Raw genomic sequence first — 18,503 nt, forward strand, 5'->3', positions numbered from 1 at the left:
TTGCACTCTGCTGAGGAGCCACCCTCTTCAGCATAAGCTCTCCAGACTGCAACTCTTCCACATTTATTTTAAAAGCCATGGCTCCCCAAACAGACTTGAGCCAAAATCAAGTGACTGATCTTGGATTTAAAACCCTGCATGAGCTTGGCTGAGTTTGTAGACATACTGGAGTAGTTGCACCCGCACGCTCCGTCTCACCAGACAACTAGGTTATACTAGAGGAAGGAAGGTGTCTGCTTCAGATGTGTGAAAGTCACATCCAGCAACCCAGCTTTCTTTACCACGAACACAGCTATTGGGAACAGTACTAGAACCCACAGATCTTATGGTGTTCAGATCAAAACATGGTCACACCTCTGAGTTGGTTTTGCTCCAAAACCCCCCAAAAAACCCCAACTGTAATTCAATAAAACAGGTGAGGAAAAAAAAATAAAAGACACAAACCATATTACGTTTACACCTACGATAAATCTCAAAAACTTGTAAAGTTCTCGATTTTACAGTGCTGGAGAAGGCAGTATTTTGACAGAGTATTTAGCTATTTTATAACCCTGCGCTGCTGGACCAAAAAAAATTGTCTTCCTGGGCATATAGTGGAAAGACAAGCATTTATAAAGAGGAATTATTTTATTTTAAACTCAATGTCCTAAATAATTTAGCACAGTGTGTTGTTTAGCAGAACCTTAAGTTCCCAAAGAAAAAGACCAATGTCTAATCAAAGTTGCCCACCTGGAAAATTGCGGTACTTTTTCAACGTTATCAGAGTAGGCTCATTTAGTGTAGTGGCATTGTACAAAAATAGCCTTGTGTATAAAACATTATCCTGATTATAGGATTACTCCTGTTAGCAGCCATTCATTTTAAAGCATCACTACCCTTCCCAAAGCAAGACAGAGTACTGTGTTATTTTACAGTAATTGTAGTGAATACTGCACCCTAATCATGGAACTCCTTAGGATAATTACTACGCAAATACCAGGGTAGTTCCATCTCTTAATAAGCTCCATCTCTTAATACCTGGAATGCAAAGGTGTTACATATGAGGTAAATCTCAAGATAACTTTAAGTTTCCAGCTGTTAACAGGCTTCCTAGTACACCGCCCCTGCAGGGCACCATTGCATCTTTATGGAGACACAGGCTCCTTCACTGGGAGACCTGCGCTCTGAGCCTTGAGGGAAGGGCTGGCCACTGCTTAGAAGGATCTGTCTGTCCACCAGTCAGTTACTTGCAAACCACCACAACAAAAACTAATGGAGCAAAATGTAACGGAGAAGCTTACTGCCTAGACAGAAAAGTATTAAGGCAGACTGTGATAAAGGGAAACAAAGTGTTTTAATAACTGCGAGATCCCTGTTGAATCATTAGCCAGCAATAAACGCCAAACAAGACAGTGTCCTTTGCCTACTCAGCCCTGCCTGAACAAACAAGGAAACAATCACCCAGAGTCTGACACCGTACAAATTAAATTACTTGCTTGCGTCTGCATGGGAATGAAACCCCACTCTTCCTCACTGCTAACAGCCCAGACAAGCCATCACCTACACGATTTACCCTCCTTCCCCAAGGAAGGGAGTGAGACACGAGTCCTTAGGGCATCGGTGCAGTTCTTATTCACAGATGCCCATCTCTCTGTTTAATGAGTATAAAATAACCGAAGGAACAAGGAATTAATTTAGGGACCGAGCACTGTTAGGGAATCAGACAAGGCACTTGAAACCTGGTATCCCACATACTTAGCCAAATACTAAAAAGAGAATTCATGTCATAACGTTTGTTGGACAGAAGTAGCAAGACAGGACAGATTAAATAGCTTCATATTAGAAGGAACTCATTTTACCAATAGTGTGCAAAGTAAACAGAAAATGAAAATTAATAACAGCACAGTTTGCTCTCCCATATGCTTCTCCATCTCACTCACTATTTTACATGGCACTATAAATGACATCAGTCTACTTGCTTACAAGTAATGAGCCATTAAGTAGAATCTTAGCAGATACCTAACAAGCTGCACTTCTCTAATTGACTTCATTGTTGGAGCAATTAACGAGATCCAACTTTCCTTCTTTATATGAAATGTGCCCAAGTTGTTCCAAGCATTGTATAAACATTATCTCCATGAATGCTTGTGTGCAGTGAGAGCAAAGTTAGAGGATGGAATTCACAGTCTGTTTTAGAAGAGGGAATGCATGCATAAATGTCCTTGTGAATCTCAAGGTGACGTACGTTTTCAGGTTTTTTTATGACACATTTTTGTCATTGTAACCATCAGTGATGGCGGGAGCTGACATTCTTATTAATATGTTTTCAAAATAATTCTCAAGAAACCTAGTGAGGAGAGAATAAGTCTAACAGGCTGGTATCCAAAAAGTCTCACTGGTCAAATCTTGTGGAATTACAAAATTTTGATGACAAAACAAAACAACTTCGTGTCTGCCCACGTTTTCCAATTTTTACTCTAACATAAACTGATTCTAACTCTGATCCCTCATGTGGGAAAATCAAGAGAAACAGCTCAAGTCTGCTGCATGCAAACAGGGATAGACCAGAATAAGCAAGAATCTCAAGAGACAAAAAAGCACACACCAAACCAGACAAAAAAGTGGAGCACAGCCAGAATTTCAGTAAAAAGCATTGACCACAGGTGCACACTGCCCAGCAGCCACCGTAGGTCAAGTCATAGCATACACATTGGTTCCTTGCTTTTCTGAGAGGGTTTTTATCTGCTCCCAAAGGTAGGAAAGTCTAAAACTGGGACTCTGGTTATGAAGGAAGAGCCCCAAGAGCAGTTGCTAACTAACTGGCTCTACACGTGAGACTGAATTGCTGCCAGATGCTGGCAGTTTAGCTAGTGCACACCTTTCCAGTGTATTGTGATGCAATATCGGAAAGTTGTCCTACTAGGGACAAGCAATGAAAGTTCCTCCAGCCAACACAAAAATATTACACAATGATAACTGGCAATAGACAATCAGAATCTATAAAAGAATGGATCTAAGTTGCAATATTTTTATATCAGTTATAGTTATAAATGCCACTGTGACACAATGCAGCAGTTTGTAACTACAGAGGCCGGTATCAGGGATCAAAAAAACCCCGTTCTGCATTGTAAGAATTGATACAAATGCAGACCCTGTTTCAGAGAATTCATAATTTATGACAAGATGCAATAGCTTGATACCACAAAAACAGGGTCAAGGCGTGGACAAATATGAATGTGCTTTTCTGAATTCACGGGTTTGATAATCAGTGAAGTTTCAATTGCCCACAATAATGGAGGGGGGAGCAGGGCAGGGGGAGGAGGGGCAGGGGGTGTGTGGAGGGGAAGGGGGCGAAGAGAACAATTTTCTCCAGCCTCTCCATTCTGGAGTTTAACAAGGTTTGCTGCTCCTTCAGCTTTGCATTTTAAACTGGATTTCTCTTTCCTTTCACATCCAATTTGGAACATAATTTTTCATTGTCATTCTGAGATGTGGCAGCAATCAAGTGGAAATAGCGGCCAGTAGCCACGGTAAATCATGACTGGGGAGTAATTAACTTGTCTGTAATTAACCATGGTATCTGGCAAGAAACTGTGGCATCTTATAACTAAAGAGTGGAAAAATTCACATCTAGCATAATTATTGATGATCACTTCAAATGGAATTTATTATTTAGGCATATACAGATTTTAGCAAGAAAGCAGATCATCCAGTATTCTGAACTTCCTCACTCTAAATAAATAAGATCAATTTTTCACCCAGACCATTACTGTGGACTGGCTCTACAGAAAGTCCTCTAAGTTCCCCAACTGTTGGATGGTTGCCTTACCAAATATCCGTTTCACCCAAGCCTGCAGATTTCCTGAAATCACTATTAAAATTGATATTTCCTGTGATCACTGATGCAACTTCTAAATTGCTTAGGGACACTACTACAGTTTATACTTGCACAAGAAACAGAACCAATACTACATCAGAGATCTGTCGGTCAGAAGAGATCGTAGCAGCCTAGCTCATCTTGTGGGTACTTTTAGAGATGAAGAATGAAAAGGTAACAGCTATTATTGTGTCAGAATTTGCAAATCAGAGCTCCATTAATAGCCCAACTTTGGTTGATTTCTGTCACATATTAAAATCAACCACATAACTGCAAATGCTCTCTGCACATAAAAACCTGAGCTTCATTCAGACCATTAGAGAGTGGCCCTAAGTGTTGTTGGACTTCTACTTTGCATAGTCTTCCAACTGATGCAAAACAAGAATGTTACCTAATTTAAATGGTGCTACATGCATTCTATGCTTATTTTGCACTAACACAAGTAACTGTGCTTTTACTTAGGCAGGTCCCCGTAAGTGTCAAATACGTGCTAACAAAGTACAGGCAGAATAAGGACACAGGTGGTTTAATATCTGTGGATGCTGACAGGACCTGTCAGCATAAATAAAACACACAATAACTGTCAAAATGCAAATAGTGGGAAAAGTCTCTAAAACCAACTTATTACCATTGCTGACCTCCATAAGAACAACTGCCGTTCCATGAGCTTCTAACAGACTGAAATGCAGAGATATAATTGGTTCTATATAAGCTGAGCTCAGGGCTGCAACACAAAAAAAAAAAAAAAGTTGTTTAGATGCTAATTAATCCTATAAAAGTACAAGGACAAATGAATTGTGTCATTAAATTGCAACACAGATGTTTCTTGAGCTCCATGCTCAATTTAAAAAATAAAAATAAAAAGAGTTGAGTATATGTTGGATTATTAGAAACAATTTCCCCTTTTCATAATGAAAAAATAAAACTCTTACTGCCCCGATGTTCCAGGCCAGTGGGGCTTTGTGATGACTCCTGCTTGCACTGTGAACACCCAATAAAGCCGATAAGCTACAACCGAAGCTGAAAGCAACCCCAGCTGAAAGCAACCCCACAGGAAAACTTAATAGGGTGTATTTTTTGGATCTAATTCTAGATTTGAATATAGGTGCATTCTGATTTCTGCATTTAGACACCTTGCAAATAGACGCAATACCAGCATCTGGAAAATACATTCCTCTGCTGCTCTGGGAATATTTTGACTTTTGCTCCTAGGGCACAGACATTCTAACATACCTCCTGCTCGCAGGGAAGTTAATAATGTATTCAATGACTGATACAAGAAACGAATCATTGTTGTGTATTTCTGTGGTTTCAGATCTGTTTGTTCTGCAAAGCCCTTTGTTCTAATATTTATAAGGTGTCGCAATAAAATATGTTTTACAGGGAAACGCTTAAAAGATATCAGTCTTTTGTGAATAAACTGTAATTTCAGAAATTACTTTCAAATATAAATAATCTGGTCATCTTAGGCTCCCAGTAATATCTTAAACTAATTACACAGACTGTTTAAAAAGCGACAAAAAAAAAAAAAAAAAGCCATTTTACGTGGTTTCTATTTCTCCTCACACTCTTGTTTTTTTGGTTTTTTTGGGTTTTTTTTTTTTTTTTTTTTTCTTTTTTCTTTTTTGTTTTTTTCTCCCATGCTATGAAATTTGGTAAAACATATCTGGAAACAGCATTTAATGCGTTCATTTTCATTTCACTAAAAGCTGTGGCAAGGGATAAAACACAAACATCAACACTAACATCAACACTGTTTCTCATTAGACTGAAACAGACAAAATTCCCAACCCCATAAGCTGCACAACTAAATCTTCCACAGACCGAGGCAGACATTGCATACATCCAAAAGCAAAGGGGCAAGGACCTGCTCAGGATGATTCATAGCCCAACGCCGACAAGGACGTTCCAAGGAGTCCCAGGATCAGGCGGGTGATCTGTGATATGGGTAACTTGCAGGATGGCCAGGCAGAATTGCCCTGTAAAATTTACTACGTTGTCACAGCTACAACTCTGTGTACAGCAGCTCCTGGTTCCCACTAATCCTGTCCTAACATCAAAACCACGCACAAACTGGTCGCAGACTGCTTGTGGCTCCAAATATATCTGGGGTGCTACAAGCCAGAACACCAAGAAATAGAGAGGATGGGCTTGCTCTATTCAATGGCATAATCACAAATTTGAGGTGTCCTTTACTTTGCTTCTTGATTAATCATTTACCTTGGACAAAACTAATGGCAATATTCCCAGAAAGTGAATTTTATTATGTAAAAGCAACATTTCCTCTCTCCTCTCTTTTCTCCTACATTTCCTCTTTCTCCAAACACTAACAGCAGACAGAGAGGATACTAGATCTCAAATAATTTATTCAAAAAGAAGAAATAAACAGAAGTAAGGAGGATTGAACAGCCAGTCCAAAAGTGGCGGGAAAAAGAGTAGCTCACTGGGCTGCTTATGCTTCCACTGAATTATTCACTGTTACACTCAAATAAATCTCATAAGATTTCATTTTTTCTCAACTTTCAAGGGATGATAAGAGCCTGTCCAGGATCAGGATTTCTTGACAGCACACAAGAGCCAGACTTTGAAATACTTATGAAAACAAGCCCCAAACAGAGACCAATAAACAATGAGTAGAAGAGAGGGTACCTCACGGAAACCAAAGATGACATTAGTTGTGGGAAAACAATTACAGATTGTTATGTACCTGATTCCCATTCCCTTACCCTGTTACAAAAGGTTCCAATCAATGCACAAACCACCAGAAAATTCCCCTAAAAAGGTTCTTTGTTCTTACTCAGCTGTCAAGTGGGTAACACAGAGCTCTTTCAGGCCTACTCTTCCCTACACCCACCTTCCCACAGCGGCTCTTAGGGACATCTGGGCCAGAAAAAACATCAGTGTGAATAAACCAGTAATGGTTCTTCAACTTACTGCTGTATCTAACAAAGAATTTGCCCTAAATAAGCAGTGTGGACCCACATGAAATGCTGAAGGCCTACAGATCCCGTCAGCAGCCATGCGCAGTTCATGGCTCCCTGGCCCTGACAGGCTGCATTTCGCAGTTTGTTACCGTTATCAAGCCCACACCTGCATGCAGCTCATTACTGGAAATTGAATATGAGGCAGCTTTTACAAATCTGGCTGGCTAGGAGTCTTTTTTTTTTTATTATTGTTGTTTACTAAGCTTTTCTATATCAATATTCTTAAGGGAGTAATTTCAAATTGTGGTTAAATGCGGCTTCCTCTTTCTCCCTGTGAAATACTGGAGGCCATTTCAAAGTGCTACAGAGCCGCACCAAACATCATCCTGCACCAAACGCTGAGAAATCCTGCGTTCAGCTGGCACTGTGGAACGGCCAGCAGCATGGATCCCAGGTGAGGTGGATCACACTGATTCCTGTGTCATAATGCCTGTTAATTCCAGTAGCAATTGGTCATGGTGGGCATTTAATTCTATATTACCTAACACAAGTCAATGAAGTAAAGTTAGACCCTAATCGGTACGTCTTTTCTGTGCCACCACCAAATACCTGGCTATACTTACATCCCAAATTATTACTTTCCATGAAGAAAACACACCTTGCCATCTGTACTACAGCTTGTTCAATAGTAAATATTTATATATGGCAGCGGATTTTGGCAAGGAAGTACACTATCACTGTGATTAAAAAGATGGAATTTTCTGCATGTTGAGCAAACAGCTTAATGCCTTGGTTCAGAAATACGCATCTAGTTAAATCCAGGCTTATGGGTCTTCCTTGTACCGATGGATTTAAGTATGTGTTTAAGTGCTTTCCTGAAGTAGAGCTTAACAGATGGAAAACCTTTTGAAACAAGAAGTCTGAAAATCAAAAAGCCCTGAAAGATGGCTATTTAAATCTTCACATAATCCTATTTGCTCAAATATTTACAGGATTCCTTTTCTGTCAATAGCAAAAAAAATCATTATTTTAATAACTGTAGAAAATAGGAAATAGGTTAAACAGATAATTGAGACCACCAAGGAATAAATTCAATGTGCTTGCAAATTCTACCCCCCTACCCCCCCACACTACCTACTATTAGGTAGGCTCAAGCTGGAGGCCTGTCATACTTCTCCACATGGCTCAATATGAGGAAATACCTGTTCATGTCAGTTGACAACAGCTGACTAGCTGACAACTAGTTCAAGCCAATCTATTAAAGAGACAGAGAACACAAGAGAAAAAGAAGCTGAAATCAGAAATATATTGCCAAAGGGTACAAAAAGACCAAATACTTAGCAAAGCTTCTATGACAACTTAATTTATCTGAGTAAATGATATAGCAATTTAGAATAAAGCTGGAAAGAATGTGACGTGTGGAATTAATGAAGTGTATGACAGTGAGGGAATCTGAGGGTAAAAACACAATTGCTAATGCATTTACAAAGTTAGAAATACACAGAACAAGTCTTCCATTAACCCAGGTATCATTAAGAGGAAAAAAAAAAACAAAAAGCTTTTGTGGACAGACTTACAATCATAGAATGGTATGGGTTGTAAGGGACCTTAAAGATCATCTAGTTCCACCTCCTTGCCCTGGGCAGGGACACCTCCCACTAGACCAGGTTACTCAGATAGTTATTGTAGTTATAGTTATTTGTCTTTTCAGAAATAAACAAACAAACAAACAAATAAATTATTCTATGATAACTAAAACCCACCAGCAGAATGGGAGCATAACCAGAGGGTGACCTACAGGGCTGAGGAAGAAAATGGATCAGATCTGTTATTACTGATATAACTAATCACTCTGCTCAAGAAAAGCATAGGTCTGGGAGGAAAACACAAGCACTGAGGAGCAGGAGAACGAAGGGCTTTGGCATAGCTCAAGAGCAAGGATTGCCACAGTAAATACACATTGCAGACAAAGAACATTTCAGCAGGAATAAAGCTGGAGACATATTTTAATAATAATATCCCAGCTCTCCATTTTTTGTAACTCCTAAACATCTGCTGATGTCTATTATGTTATTTACACTTATCAGAGTCTTGACCTTGTTACGGGTTCTACCAGAATTGAAACATTGGAAATTACTGTATTGCAGCTAATAACCTGCTCTTGTCTACAGGGCTAGTAAGGACACACTTATATCCCATTAAAGTCAATGGAACTAATGACATGCTTGAAGTCCAGCATATGCTAAATTGTTTTGCTGGAGCAATGTCAGGAAATCATGACTTTTCAGGATAAAAAAAAAAAAACTTAAAAAAAATATAAAGGACAAAGCAGCTGAAGTGGAAATAAGAAAAATAATCCTTAAAAAGGATTATGGCTGTGTTACTGAAGTCTGTGATGAGGTCATTATGACTCCTGCCAATAGATTACATGACTGAGTTTTAATCAAAGCCCACTCCAAGGGGATAGCGGCCCTATGCTCAGTGCCAGACAAATTCTATCTACCTAACACCAAAGACATTCCCAAAAACCAGACACGGTATTTCCTTCATTTGAAGAGTTTTTTCATTTTTGTGTATTGGCAGAAAATAATACTGGTAATTCTAGAAAGACTAACTCTTATATCCATTAATTTTAAAATTAACAGTGATATTCATGTGTATTTTCATAGGACTAGTACTTGACCCAGGGAAAATTTAGCCCAAGAAGGAGGAAATATTTTTATCTATATGTTTCATTTGATATTTTCAAGTTTTGAAAACTTGTACAATGGTTAAATGATTAGTACATTTATTCAGCAAAGTCCTGCATTCATTATCAGTTTATTATCAACTAGAAAGAAAGAAAATAAGACCAAATTTGCAGAAGTGAGCACCTATATTTCAGTGTGGAACTGCTGGAGACTGTAAGCACTCTCAACCTTTACAAAATGAAGCCCTTGATGTTTAAACACTGACATTCTCTTTGTGATGTCAAATGGGTATCTTTGCCTTTTGTGAAGACTAAGATTCACAAACAGAATGCAAAAATGGTATTTGTCACAATGAGTGGGAAACGAGAAAAAGGGGACAGGAAGAAAAAAAAATCAACACAATGAAATGAAATGAAAGAATATACATAAGTGCTGCATTAATAAAAGACTTTAGAAAGAGGGAGAGACATCATAAAAAGACTAGGCAATGGGCAAAGTAAAGCCAGTGAATAGGATTAGATAAAAAGCTTAAGAAGATAATAAAAATAGTTTATTCAAGAAATAAAAAAGAATGAGAAAGGGGACAAAGGGAAAAGCAATTCATATTTTTAGCAGAATGGACAATGGGAAAACTATTCTGAGTTCAGCTATACACAATTACATCTTGTTACCTTCTAGACACCAGAAAAAATATTTCAGGTCATTGTGTATGAATTTACAGAAATACTAACATTTCAGAAGTTTGGAGATTTCAATATTTAAAAATGTTACTATATGTAAACCATACCAACTTTGTTTTCAATATAGAAGAATAGAAAAAATCATATCCAACTCCAGCTGAAGCCAAAGCCGTTCATTTAAAGTGTGTCACGTAAGACTAGAAAAGAAGTGATCCCTCAGCTTAAATTCACAGATAAATATGCATCAAAGTGTGCAAAATCAGATCCGAGGATATTTCTTGTGTCAAAAAACATTCTGTTATGCTACCAGGCTTTTTAATAACCAGAAGATCCACACTATTTCTACAGTAATGATGCAGCTCCTTAGCGTCAAAACAAAGAAAATACACATTAAACAAGCTACGCTAGGGTCACTTAACTTTGAAGTGCAGTGGCAACACACATCCTCTAGACAAAATGATGTCCCAAGCTACTGCAACATAATAAAACATATTCCCGTACCTTACGTTCTTATGGCAACTAACCACAATACAAGCAAGACTATATTATGGTGGACACCAAACAGCTGTGTGTCCTTCTCAACAGAAAGGCTAAGGCTGAAATCTGCCACACAAAATGTTACGTATTACAACTGTTACACTGCCTGAGGTAGCAGAGGCCATATTAGCATTAGATTCAGTAGGTCAGCTCAACCCAAGGCAATACAAGATACTGTAACTTTGAACTCATGGAAGAGTCATAGTTGAGGCCTTCCCATTGGACAGACACGTGTCTTGTGATATAATATACAGAATAACTGAGTCAAAATGTAAGGAAATGAGAAAAACCAAAGCTCTTTGTTTACTTGTTCAAAACTTCAAATTCTTTTAACATAATACTACTTTGGTGTACCATACACTGTGTTCCAAAAGAGATGAACAGGGAACACTCTGGTAGGCGAGCTGAGCAAAACAAGTAACAAAAAACGTCCCTACTCCAGAGGGCTTGTAATCGGAGGATGCAAGCTGTTTCGATATAGTGAAGCAGATTACAAAGAGAGAAAGCACACAGCGTGGGATAGTCTTTGCAGCCAGCATGCTCTGTGCAGTAAGTGAGTTTTCAGAATTACTCTGAAAGGTGAGAGGAAGGAAGTTTGACATAACGGACCCAATCCAGCAAGTTCTCTGCATGCAACACTGCCTCATACAGGGAGCCCACAGGCCAGAGTTCATTGATTGGAAACCTCTTGCAGGGAAAGATTTAAAAAACGAATTATGCAGTCTCACTAGAAGAAAAACACTTCATGGAGAATCAGTCTTCGAACAGAAAATTAAGACTTCATGCTTATTTTGGAATATCTATCCAAGAACAATTTCCAGTATTGACAAGCCCTTAGAGTCATGTTTCAGTAGAAGAAGCCATTCTTGGTGTGACATGTTGTCTAACTTCATGCTCTAATATGAAACAGTCAGTTCTTCGCACTAAGATTTTGTAGGTAATGCCTACAGAGATCAGAGAATCCAATGATTCCTTTAACATATGGAGAATTATCTTAATCTAGGACTGAGACTTTAATTACAGGAAACAAAAAGTGCTTAAAGAGACACTAAGTATAATTAAGATATTATTTCAAATGTGACTAACAATCCTTCTTACTCAGCTCCTTCATTCAGTACTTATGTTCAGGTCAAACACTGGGGCCCCCTCTCCCACAGATACGACATTTGGTCAAGGGTAGGAATGACCAAACACCACTGTCTCTTCTCATTTTGTGTAAGAACTAAGAGTTCGATTAGACAGTTGAAATATGAGGCATTTGAGACGTGACTGTATTTAGGTTTATCTGAGCGAAGAGATATTCACTTATTTTAAAGTAATTTTCATTTTCTGTGGTGATCTGTAAGCTTCCCTTCATTGGAAATTCCTATGGAAAGGTATCACTGTAACTACACCGGAAAAAAATAAATCCTGAACTGATGTCACGTTCAGAGCCAGTCTTTGGAGAAGAAGTATAATGCAGTGATTAAGACTTCAGCCTGCATCTAGAAAATCTGCTTCCAATGTACTGCTGCTACCAGTATCTGTAATGGGTTGGCAAATATATCATCATCCCTGTACCTTTTTTATGCATAAAAGAGTGAAGAAAGGAAGGACACCACAGGTGTTTCAGACAGAAGCTTTTTGAGGGCTATTAGTGATGGAAAGGTACTCTGACATGCTACAAAATGTCACGTAAACAAGCCGGCATAGGTAAGGAGAATGAAATACCAGACTATATGGGAAGAGACAGATGAATATTCCCAAATGCTGAGCATCAGCTGAACTGCTTCCTTCAAAATCAATACCGATGTTTCCATTTCCTACAAGAAAAGGACCAAAGAAAACGTTCATGACTTCCAAAAATGCTATGCAAGAGCAAAACTGAAAAAGAACCACAAAACTGCCAGCAGACCAAATTCTCTTCACCAGCCCACACAAAATTACTCTAAAACGGTAACTAGGATAACTTTTTCAGACAAGCAGAATTCAGACTGAAATACTGTGACCCCAGGGAATAATTTTTACGGATCACAAATTCATAGTATTATTGAAGATTTCTCTTCATAAACAGCAAAAGAGAATAGTACGTATGAGAGAAACTCCATAGTTCTTTGTAACAGTAGACCTGTTTTGCGTTACTAACTCAAAGAAAACTCAGAAAAGTGCACATGAATTTTTTTCCCAGGAGGAAAACAGAACGGGATCTGTCTTAGGGACGCTCTTGGGATGCTGCTGCCAACACATTTTCATTAAGATGGGTACAGGGAGTTAAGAATCAGAAGTTTGGTCTTGCCAGATCTTAACATAGTACTTCCACATTCAATTAGCAATGTAACACTTTATATCAGCTGAAAATATGACCAAGGGTATCTCTGAACTGGAAGGAGAAGAATCTACAAACGAAATTACGTTGGGAAATCATTTTTTCCTACATCATCTTACTCCATTCCAGCATGGCACACACATTATTTGTAGTGGGAAATCATCCCTGAAAGCATTTGATTTGGAAGAACTTGTTTAGATTGTTTGTTTATAAAGCAAAGTTTTTAATTGAGAAAAGTGCGCTATTACCCTTAGGAGTAGCAATTGCAATGTTTCTGACCCCTGGGTACAATAGAAAAAAAATATCTTAATATCTAGATAGCGTTGCATTCATTAAAAAAAAAAAAAAAAAAGGAAAGAAAAAAGAAGCCTTTTGGAGAAAGAGTTTCACTCCTGAATATCAGAAAAAAAGAAGGACCTTTCTAAATTCTTTTCTGGATGGAATGAGGGCACTTAATGTTCTGACTAAAGAATGCCTGAAATAACTTCTCAGTGAAATGAACGTCTGAGGCCTCTGTTAAGATGGCATGAAAGAAATTGGTAGTGAAGATTGACTGGGTATTGCTCAATTGGATACAGTTGTGAAAGACTGCTCCAAAATAGACAGTTTTGTAGAAGCTATTTTTACTGTAGAAATTTTCAAGCTTCCTGTCCTACATGACCATATACAACTCTTTCCAAAAGTGCAAAGATGCCTTAATTTTGTGCCGTGAGCCTCAATGCCCGTTACAGTGAGCAGCAGGAGAATAGACTTTTCCCCCAACTTTGTTATTGGTCTGCATGTGGCTTTGATGAAGTCTTTCTTCATGTCTCTGCTTACAAGTTCATTGATTTATATTCAAGTTGTAAGCTCTTTGTAATTTGGGCTGCTCCCCATGAAGCATTCATACAGCATGCAACACAATGGGGTCCTGATATTAATTAAGTTCAAGTTGTACTACTGGAATATACACCGTTTAGTTTTACATAATAATACTATAAAAGTAAAAATGGCAAGATAAGTTGTAAAGCAGTGGAGAATCAGCCCCCGTGTACAACAAGTAAGTGGTTTTCTGCTGTCTTTCACCTTTGTGTCAATTTATAAAGCACACAACAGTAATTTGGGTTTCGCTGTTATTAATCCCGCTTATTATCAAGGGGATTTTAGTAGTGTTTATTCAGAATTTATGATGAAAATTTACAGGACAGTAGTGTCAGGGGAAAGAAAATTTAGGACTAATTGTAGGCAATTGGTAAATTGCATCATCAGCAGAAGCTGGTGAATAACTGATTCCCAATACATCTATCTCAGCATTTTTTCCTGTAAAGGTAAAAGAGAAGGAACACTGCTAGCTCGTCATGCTTACAGGAAAAAGTGGATTAAAACAGAAGGGCCTGGTTTAAGTCTGTTGAAGACTTCAGAGGCTTAAAAAAATGGCAGTGACTTGCTATGTTTTCCAAGATAGTACCAAGTGCAACTGGGGAAGCTCACCATAGTGATGACTAAACATTGAAGTGGTGATTACTTACAGAGGGCAAATGCTTTATTTATGGTAAATTTGGTACTGAGTTAAGATTTCATTGAAACTCTGCAGATTTATCCATTTGATTATCTTGCCCAAGCTACAGCCACACAGATAACTTAATGAGCAACCAGAACTTTGTTCACTGATCCACCACAAATGAAGAAGTTTAATTTTTCACTCATTAGTAAGTTAACTAAAAAATTCAACTAGGAGAGCAAGGCAAATGGATTAGTTATTTCCTTCAGTACATTTTAAAAAAAGTTGATGAGGTTAAAAATGGAAGGATGGCAAGAACAAGCTCTGACATATGCAGGTAGGTACTAACAGAAGTAGACAGGCAGTCACTGCAAAGAGGCAGGTTGCTGAGAGCAACTACACTGAGCCCCTCTCACTACACACAGCTCCAGGAACGGAATAGTTTGTGTGATAGATATTGCAGGGGGTCAGGATTGACTTTGAATATTGTCGAGTGGGGGTGAATTATTAGCATCTTTCCTTCTTTTTACTGTTACATTCAGCTGCAAGCTGGCCTCAAGCAATCTTGTTTTCCATATAAAAATGTGCAGGAAATGCAGGAGATGGGTGAGATTAGAGGTAATATGCTATACATTCTATTCACCCATCTGATATTGCTGAAGTCAGTGGAACTATTTGCATACACCTGGCAAATGATATTAAAGTGTTTACCAATGCCATTAGCCTGACATGAACATACCAATCTCAGTTTATTAACGTTAAAGGATTATAACCCACAAATCTTGAAAAATAATCAAGACATGATTTGCCTCCATGTCAGCATACCTAAAACTGTTCTGCAGTTCTCTCTCTCTCCATCCTGGCACCTGGCAGTGGTCTGACCAAACCCTACCCGACTGTCTCTACAGGACTTAAACAGCACTAGAAACACAGTTGGATTTACTGAGGGAAGGTGAAGAAGGGAGATCCAGAGCTTCTCAGCCTTTTTTTTGTAACTTCCCAAGTCTTTTATCTAATATTTCACACAACTTTAGAATTCTTCTCCGTTCCTAGTATCTTTCCTTCCTCTATTTAGGGAAGGTGATTTTCAACTACAATGCACTTCAAAATCTTGCGCTGTGACGCATGCCCAAACCCACACAAATCAGCTCTCAAAAAACATCAAAAAAGATCCAACCAAGGTCAGCAGGAAACAGAAGAACCTAGAGGCTTTGGATTAACATCTCAGTCGAAACCACTACCGTAATGAAATGGGTAAGAATTTGGTCATTGGCTACCATCAGGTGAACCTCTGTTGTTACCACACATAACCATACAGCACTATAACAAAACCAACCAAACAACAAAACAACAAAACAAAAAATGGGGGGGAGGGGGAGATTTGCTTATGGTTTCCAAAATTATTTCAATGCCATATGAAAAAACATCTTTAGATGGCTTTGTTCACAACAGGTTCTTTATGTCTAGAAAAGTCTTCCCCACACTTAACATCAGTGAAGATCAGAACAACTGCTCACAAAATAAACCACACATTTTTAGAAAGCAGTAAGAAGCAGTCTTGTGGATAAAAACAACATTTAAAACAACTTCCAATTTTTTTCCATATTTTTACAACAGATTATACTCCTCATCTTGGCCTATATACATTTTAGTAATTTTGTAACACATCCATTTTCTAAGCAGGACAAAACAGTCCCCTTTACAGTGGAAAAGAATAAACTGAATTGCATTCCATTTATTTCTGCATAGTCTTTCTCATACAAAGAATCTGAAAGTGTCAGGGATATAATAATGACACCATTTATCCCATTCTTTCAAGTGTTATGTTCAGCTTCAGAACTCTTAAAAGCCTTATGTTCTAACAGGACGAATTATATTCCTTATAAAAATGCTACATAGAGAAGTTACATGTCTTCCTTTTTTTTCTAATTTGTTATACCACTATACCACTTTTCCATAGAACAACAGTTTCCAACTTTCAGAGGTGTTGAATACCTCTACTTAAATATGAATTGAAGAATTCTAGTGAAGAAAAAACAGAACAGAAATCACATACATTATATGAGGTAAAAAGTTACGAGCTAGCTTATTATGTAGGAACCAACAACATAAGGGTACCAGATCCAACAGAAGTACGGAATGCCTGGTGTGAAGACAGGTCCTGGCGTGCACCGTTCCGCTGCCACTGTACCACTCCTGCCATCTGGAATATTTCACTGAAGTCAGTTGTTAAAAGAAAAACTTTGGAGCTGTCCTAACAACACTGTGATCCACACACAGGGTAATCTAGTTCCAGGATGTCTTAGTAGAAAAAAAAAAATATCTAAAACTACTAATTTAGTCTCTGTTTTTTTCAGTTGGGCTAAACAGAAATTTGGAGAAAGAATTGGCATCTATTAAAAGGACTGATGTACAGGTCTTCCCAGTGCCTGTTGAATCACTGCAGATAATCATGAAGTAATAAAGTCCATGAATTTGCTGCAATCTCTAATCTTTGGTGTCTGATCCACAATTACAACAGCAGGCCATGGCCTCAGGAGCAATAGATGCAGCATGGCCAACTACTTTGACAGTAAACCATTAAGAATTCCTGTTCTTCAGCCCTCAAGCTGGACTCGGAAATGCCAACATCTTCATTCAGTATATCAGAATCAGAAGAGATTTTTTTAAAATATCTAACAGAAAGACAAAGTATTGTATGGAAATGCATGTAAATCTTTTATTCATACAGCAGCATCCTGGGGGAAGAACAACTACCTCCCACAATGCTTTCTCCTCTCCTCAGCTATAATGAAAAAGCTCTCACAATTTTTATTCTTATAGAAAGTACAAAGAAACTAAGTAAAGTTGCAGGAACATTTCTATTTGAATGACTATGACAGCACGATCCTGTAAAATTGATAAAAGGAGGCTTGGGGTAAGGGAAAGCTATTTAGAAGAATCGCTGTCTACACCAAGTCCACCCTGTATAAAAAGATGCCATTGTGACCTCTTTGAAGAATTGAAAGTGATTGAAAGATGATGAACATAGTAGCATGTATATACTGAAAATACCATTTCTGATGTATGTTTCGTACCATACTAGAATGTGCAGAGGACAGTTAGGTGCCAAGTGATGAACACAACAGAGCTACAAAACTGAGGTTCTGTGTGAGAAAGGGGAGGGTAAAGCTTATTTATTACTTTTGCCCTACATGGCAGTCTGTGCCAGATTGGGAATAAAAATAGGAGCACAAAGTGAAGGAAGAATACCACGTTGAACAAAAGAACGTCATAAATTTAAGGGCAGGAACTGTATCAGTCAATCCTAGACTGACAGACAGCATGTAACCAGCCTCATAAATAAATCAAGAACATCCAAAAATGGACTTCCTTGTTTAGCCTAGTCTTCTGGTTTGCAACTGTTCTCTCACTTTGATCACCTAAAACTTCACTCTTATTTTAAATAAAGTAGTTGTTTGCTCTGAGATTGTCCAGAGACAGAGAAGTTACTGGGCAAGCACGAAGACACAAATTTCAAAGAAAAATAAAGCAAATAAAACAGTAATGAAAACAACTACAGATACCCAACACATAGGACTAATTTGTAAATTTTCAGAGCTGTATCTTTTTCTTTTCATTCTGAGGGAGTTAACTTAGGGGTTGGTACTTTTACTGCAAGTATACTAGGAGAAATCTCTCCCCACTTGGAACTAACAAGAACACCCATGGCAAGACTTAGGTTGTAGGCAGCATTTGTGTTACCTTTTGCTTTGGGTAATGTCACTGGTTGTAATCCAATTGACTGGATGATTTTCTTAAATAAAGAAAATAAAACCCAATTCCCAACAGTCTGTTATTAACAGGTGGCAGAGCCTTAGATTTTGACAGAGATGGTCTTTAGGTAAAAAAACGTGCCTTTTAGACATAAATTGTCGAAGTTCAGAGGGGTTTAAAATTTATTTCACGGATTGGATTCTGTAATGCGATCTTAGCCTGCCAGCATTCTCTTGGATCTCAACATGAGCATGCAGCTTAGAAAACTCTATGGG

At 38.2% G+C, this 18,503-nt stretch overlaps 1 long non-coding RNA gene across 1 annotated transcript in view; it reads left to right on the forward strand.

The window, feature by feature from the left end:
- LOC134523148 (uncharacterized) overlaps window positions 1-18,194 on the forward strand; it is a 35,734-nt gene extending 17,540 nt beyond the window's left edge. Inside the window, exon 4 of the long non-coding RNA XR_010073231.1 lies at window positions 16,830-18,194. This is a non-coding gene — a long non-coding RNA (uncharacterized LOC134523148). The remainder of the gene's footprint in view (window positions 1-16,829) is intronic.
- Window positions 18,195-18,503: the final 309 nt, after the last annotated feature.

Source organism: Chroicocephalus ridibundus, chromosome 14 (assembly GCF_963924245.1).
Source record: "Chroicocephalus ridibundus chromosome 14, bChrRid1.1, whole genome shotgun sequence".
In the NCBI taxonomy this organism is placed as follows: Eukaryota; Metazoa; Chordata; class Aves; order Charadriiformes; family Laridae; genus Chroicocephalus; species Chroicocephalus ridibundus.